The 7,203-nt window shown below is 32.1% G+C and overlaps 1 long non-coding RNA gene across 1 annotated transcript in view; it reads right to left on the bottom strand.

Moving 5' to 3' along the window:
• LOC109361482 overlaps positions 1-7,203 on the bottom strand; it is a 16,052-nt gene that overhangs the window by 5,287 nt on the left and 3,562 nt on the right. Inside the window, exon 2 of the long non-coding RNA XR_002109298.1 lies at positions 7,032-7,035. This is a non-coding gene — a long non-coding RNA (uncharacterized LOC109361482). The remainder of the gene's footprint in view (positions 1-7,031; positions 7,036-7,203) is intronic.

Raw genomic sequence — 7,203 nt, 5'->3', positions numbered from 1 at the left:
TTATTGGTTACTCTGAAAAATCAAGGGGCTATAAATTTTATGATCCAAGTATGAAATCCATATTTGAGACGGGTACAGCCACGTTCTTTGAGGATGTTGAGTTTGAGGGGGAAGATAAGGTTAGAAACTTTGTCTTAGAGGAAGAATCTGTATCTATTCCAGATGCGATTCATATGGTTGCTTTTGAAGAAGCAAATTTGGAACCTCCTCAGGACATAGTTGATGAAACCTTCCCTGCTCAAGGTGAGTTAGTAATTCATGAAGGACAAACTCAAAACCCTCATGAACATGGACAAGAGTTGGAAGATCCAATAGCTTTGCGTAGATCCACTAGAGAAAGGAGAAATGCAATTCCAGATGACTACATTTGCTTTCTCCTGGAACATGAGGGTGATGGCTTAATGGATAATGATCCATTAAACGTTCGTGAAGCCATCCAAAGTTCCAATTCGGAAAAGTGGATTGAAGCAATGAAAGAGGAGTATAAATCCATGCAAGACAATAAAGTTTGGGAACTTGTCCCATTACTAGAAGGATATGTGGAGAGGTATAAGGCGCGTCTTGTAGCTAAGGGTTTTACTCAGAAGGAAGGGATTGACTATAAAGAGACTTTCTCTCCAGTTTCAACGAAAGACTCTCTAAGGATAATCATGGCTCTCGTAGCACATTATGATTTGGAGCTTCATCGGATGGATGCCAAAACAACTTTTCTAAATGGAAACATTAATGAAAAGATTTATATGGTGCAACCAGAACACTTTGTAACGGGAGACCGAAAGAATATGGTTTGCAAATTGACAAAATCCATCTATGGGCTAAAACAGGCGTCTCGTCAATGGTACCACAAATTTCATGAGGTGATTCTCTCTTTTGGTTTTGAGATGAAGATTGTGTGTATCACAAGTTTAGTGGGAGCAAGTATATTTTCTTGCTCTTGTATGTGGATGACATACTGCTTGCCACTAATGATGTGGGTACCTTGTTAGAAACCAAGACATTTCTATCCGGTAATTTTGAAATGAAGGATCTTGGTGAAGCTTCATTTGTATTAGGAATCCAGATACACTGAGACAGACCTCAGGGTATTCTTGGATTATCACAAAAGAACTATATAGAAAAGGTACTTAAAAGATATGGCATGCAGGACTGTAAACCAATGGATACTCTAGTTGCTAAGGGAGACAAATTTAGTCTTAATTAGTGCCTTAAAGGAAATCTGGAAATTCAGGAAATGCAAAAGATCCCTTATGCATCAGCTATGGGGAGTCTTATGTATGCTCAAATTTGTACGCGTCCGGATATAGCGTTCATAGTCGGGGTTTTAGGCAGATATATGAGTAATCCAGGAATGGATCATTGGAAAGCAGCCAAAAGGGTCATGAGGTACTTAAAGGGAACAAAAGACTATATGCTCACATATAGGATATCAGACCAATTAGAGATCATTGGGTATTCTGACTGATTTTGCAAGATGCCAAGATAGTAGACGATCTACTTCGGGCTATGTTTATCTATTGGCTGGTGGTGCAGTTTCTTGGTGCTCTACCAAGCAAACTCTTGTGGCATCATCCACCATGGCAGTGGAATATATAGCATGTTATGAGGCATCACATCAGTCATCATGGCTGAGAAATTTTGTCACTGGGCTGCGAATTGTGGAAAGAATTGAAAGACCACTAAAGTTATATTGTGACAATAGATCAGCTGTGTTGTTCTCCAACAACAATAGGAGTTCAGCAAAGTCGAAACACATCGACATTAAGTTCCTAGTTGTTAAGGAGAAACTACAAAGTGGACAGTTTTCCATAGAACATTTAGGCACTAACTCCATGATTGCAGATCCTCTTACAAAAGCTATCATACCCAAGGTCTTTCATGAGCATACTGCTCACATGGGTGTTTTGCAATGTGAGGATTTTTTGGTTTAGTGAGAGTTAGAATGTGTACACCTTCATTATGTTCTATATAATTTCAGTATTATATATGGATACTTTGTATTCAAACTTCGGTTGATTAATCATTTAGTTTGGTATTCTGTCTTTATACTTTGTACAATAAGGTTTTATGTTATTATTAAGGATCTCCCTAAAGTTAAGTAGGACCAGTTGAAAATTGACATGTACCGATCATATTCATGTGATTTTCATGCTACACATTTCACGATTTAATCTATGTCATTTAGTTGTGTCAATGTTGGTGATCATTGTTGAATTAGTCATGATTGATATGGTGAAATTCACTGTGATTCGATATGGAGACAGGACTAATGGACAAGATAATTTGGGTATGCTTGAGTCATAATGGCAATATTTAAGCGCGCAATAAGGATAACACGTATGGAGAATCATATGTGTGACCAGTGGGAGATTGTTCGAATTTCTGACAATTTACGGGTCACAAATATAATTCTACAATTGTGTTATGACCATTATTTAATTAGCCAAAATATAAAATGATCTTCAGTAATTAATTTGGTAGCTAAAGGCATATGTGTCATGAAATATTATAAGTGTAGATATCTTCAGGCAATTTCTGATTTGATGAAGGGACTGAATTAGAACTATTGCAACTTAAGTAGTAACCACTTTGGTTACTTTTATGAGTTATGGTCCCCATTTGTAGAGCAACATGTTTTAGTTGAGTGGTTAAGGAGAATAAAGGTGGATTAGAATAGAGTGATCTGGGGTTAAGATATACCATTAGGATATCCATCACATCTCCATAAGGCTCATACACTCTCTTTGGCTTTCTCATTCCCCTCTAGAGAAGCAGAAGGAAAACCATCAGGCTCTAACATCTAAAAGATCATCACACCGACATACCTTCGAGATTCCAAATGGCTAGTCAAGGTATGCTCTTCTTCTTCACCATAGAATCAATTGGGGTTTCTTCGGTCTGGATCATGGTTGTCCTATTTGGGTTTATGTATGGGCATAAATATTGTTTTATAGTAACAAAACCATGATCATTAGGGTTTCCGCATTTCAATCTAAGGATTATTCCTGGAAATTTCCAACACTTTTAAGTATTTAATTATGTTCATATATGACGATTTTAAATTAAATATGAACTAATATTCCTAAAATAATTAAAAATATTAAAGTATTAAGAATAATAGAATGGTTGATAATATATCATTCAACTTTAAAACTTAAGATTTTTAACTCAAGTTGAACTACAGACATTAGTTTCTAAAAAGAATTCAACTTGGTACAGAAGGTACATGTAGCATAATGTGATATTTCAGATAATCATTTATTTTTATCCGTGTAATAAGTACTAATTATTTAATTTTTTATGTACTAATAATACATAATATTATTTTTTTGGTACTACTAAAGTTATTATATCACCTTTTTTGTAATGAATTAAATTAATCTCATTTATGATGTGTGACTGTTACTCTCAACAAATGTGATCACCTGAGAAACTAATGAGACTATACCATTACACAAACAGTTGGTAATATAAGAATAGTATGTTATTTAATTTCTGAGATTAGTCATTTTTTTGATGATTATGTCTTAAAACAAAATTGTGATAAAATAGTTTAGACTTTTTCAATTTGGAAAGCATATTGTGAATAGAATATATTTAATACACAACGCCACTAACATGTAAATTAGACTGTTCACTTTTATTTCTAATAATCATTAATCTTGTATTTATATATTTCTGATAATAATCTTAATTTTTTATCTTATCTCATGTCAAGCAATATTAAATGGATAATCATATATAAGTTAAGATCCTAATAAATCTTCATCTTAACTAATCTAAAATAATAATTGAAAAATTCAAGTAAGTAAATAAATAAATTTCTTATAATGAATAATCTCACTCCGCTAATCTCTGTTCATTCAATTTATTACTTCTAGCAAGTTCCAAATATTTTTTATCACTCATCCAATACCCAAAACTCTCATTTTTTTTAATTTTCTTATCATACAAGATATTAGTCCCATTGGTTTATTTTAAAACATTGTTTTTTAGGGTTAAAAATTAAATTACCACTTTAGATTGTGTATAATTTCTTATAATAATATTAAAATAATATTGAATTATTTATACTTATTTACACAAAGTGGTCTAGTATATGTCTCCGAGAATTACCAGGTTAATAGAGTTGTAAGATAAGAAGTATAAAACTATAAACTCTGATATTATATATCTATATATTTTCTTCTCTGCTTAATAAAGAATTTTTTTTATCTATACTAGTGTGTATAGGTATTTATGTCTGTCGGTCAATATTGCATGATATTATATATTCAGTTTTTATATATTTCATTTTTTTATAATTAGAATATATTTGTTGTATTTAGTGTACTTTATATTATAATTTTTGTGTGTTTATGATAATATATAGTTTAAGGTGAGAGATGTGGTTAATTAATGTGTTGGTGGTGATTAATTAGAATTATATGATTTTTTTGTAAAAATTAAATAACGTGAAGGGCAAAATAGGAAGTGGAAATTATACAATGATGAAAGTTATATCATATTTTCGCTTTATATAGTATAAATAAAAACATATAATTATATATATGCTTACACTTGATTGATATGTAATTTAAAGTAAGCCATTGATTGCTACGGATAATTATTATATATTCTTATTAGTAAATAATTAGATTAGTGAGTTAGTATATATTTACGACACTATTATTATAGTTTGAAAGAAAGTTTGTTGTTAGATGATATAATTTTGTTTCAAGCAATTTTACTCTTATTAAAAAATTTTAGTTCCAACTTATTTATCTTTAAAACTAAATATATCATTATCACTAAATAATAAATTTAACAAATTCTATTTCTAAAATTTAGTCTACTCTATATAACTTTATTTATGACAGTATTAATATAAAGTTAAATTTATTGAATTAAAAATATATGGTAAGTATGTCCAAGTGGTGATACTTATTTATATTTGCTGGAATTATTAGTAATTAGATTTGTAACTTTCTTGTCCTATTTTACCCATACAAAGAATTTGTATTTCCAACTTATATTATATTCTTGTTATCACTAGTACTAAATTTAATATATATTAGACCAAGCTATGTCTCATGATTCAAGCAACACATCACATGCTCAAGTCATGACCAGAAAATATGATCATGATACCAAGCCTCCTGACCAAGCCAACAAACCAAGACAATTTAACCAACACACAACACAACATACATCCCTTGACACATCTGGCCAGACCATGAGTAATGCAGCTGACCAAGCCATGGGCCAAGACACAAACAACACATATGGATCACAACTCACTCTTGATGCATCAACAGCCAACAAACCCACTTCAATACCAACTTCAATAACAAAACACAATAATGCATCAACAACCAATTGGAAGTGCAAAGAGTCAAGACTTGCACATTTAAGGCTAACTGAGGTTTTGATGAAACAAATGCACATACAAGAAAGCTTGAAGATAATACAATAAACAACGAGCCGAAGACTCATAGGTTGCATCTATAGATTTAGGACTTTATTAAATTAGAAGTCTTAAGATGATTGCCTTAGATTGAGTCTAGGTTAGGTAAACCTAGGTGGAAAGTCTCACAAGAACTAAAATAGAACAAGATTAAAATTGAAACATAACATCTAGATATCTTATGATAAATAGGTTCATGCATACACATACATAGTTTCATGCATTAAAGGTAATGTATTTTGAAAAGCTATGTAAAGCATATGCATATCATATAGGTAGTTTATCATACATTCCTTACATCAAAGAAAAACATTTTTAACTCAGTATAATCGATTAAGTAGTCAGTGTAATCGATTAACTAGAGTTCAATTACTAACTGATATGATGCTGTTAGCACGTTAATCGATTAAGAAACCATATAATTGACTAAGACGTAACTGAAAACTGATTTTTAATAGCCTGTTAATCGATTAAATGGAAGGATAATCAATTAATATCAGTATCAATATGATTAGTATAAATTCTGTAATTCTTGTCAATGTGGCATAACATGCATATTTTGAAAATTGTTAGAGAGCATACGTTTTCGTAGATTGCATTGCAGTGACAAAGTGCATTTAGAAAACCTAGGGAGTGAAAGCATTCTAATTCAGGCTTAGAGATTAATATCATTGCATCTAGTCTCTAGTTTTCTATGCATTGAATTATGGCATCTAGTTCTTGATTTCTTTTAAGAGATTTGTGAGGAATATCTTTTTCTGAAAAGAGTGGAATCATTTTTGGAAAACCTAATGCATTAAATTTCATTTAGAATTAGGTTCTTGTGGATTTTCTGCTTTACGTTTTAGATTGAGTTTTCAATTGTTGAATCCAAGTATTAAGTACTCAAGTCAACTCAATACATTCTGTTTGAACAAGGAATTTGATCTCTTTGTGAATTGTTTCATTATGAGAGAGATCTTTGTAATCTTCTCAGAGGCTAAGAGGTCTTAATTCGAGCGATACCAAGGTTGGGGCCGATTGCGAAAGGATAGGAGATTGTAGTAGGCGATTTAGTTTGGTCAAACCTAGGTTGTCAAGCTCATAGGGCATAAGTAAGGATCGACTTAGTTTTTCTGATTTTGTAATTGGAAGTGTGTTTGTAAAACTCACAATTGCAATAGTTGAAGAAAAATCTCCCGAGATCAGAAGAGGAGTCCTAGATAAAGTTTACAGTGGACCACAAACGAACCAGGATAAAATTCCTTGTGCACCTCTTTCTAATCCCTAATCTCTTTACTTTTCGTCTTTACTTTGTTGATTAATTGTGTTAATATGAGTTACATGCTATAATCTATTTACTGTCTTTCTGTAATCTCATTAATCAATTAACTGTGTAAAGAATCGATAATCGGTAACTTGATATGCAAGAAACCAAATAATCAAGTTGTGTGACTGTCTGGATAATCGATTATCCACAAGCATACTCGATTATATCCGAGCACTGTTTAATCGATTAAGACCAAGCATAATCGATTAACTGCAGTTTGTTTTAGTTTTGCGCAAATATAGGAAAAGCGAAACAAGTGATCCACGACACCTTTTCAACCCCCCTTCTAGGTGTATTCTGACCTGCTGTTACCCAACAAGTGGTATCAGAGCTAGTACGAAAGTGCTAGCTTGACCTCATATTCGTTCGATCCTAGAGGATACTACGATAGGTTCCACAAATTTGTTTGACGGTGATAGTGCATCCATCAATCTCCCTCTGATATTCAGTG

Source organism: Lupinus angustifolius, chromosome LG12, assembly GCF_001865875.1.
Source record: "Lupinus angustifolius cultivar Tanjil chromosome LG12, LupAngTanjil_v1.0, whole genome shotgun sequence".
NCBI lineage: Eukaryota > Viridiplantae > Streptophyta > Magnoliopsida > Fabales > Fabaceae > Lupinus > Lupinus angustifolius.
The sequence above is the reverse complement of the archived record's forward strand: the minus strand, read 5'-3'. Positions and strand labels throughout refer to the sequence as shown.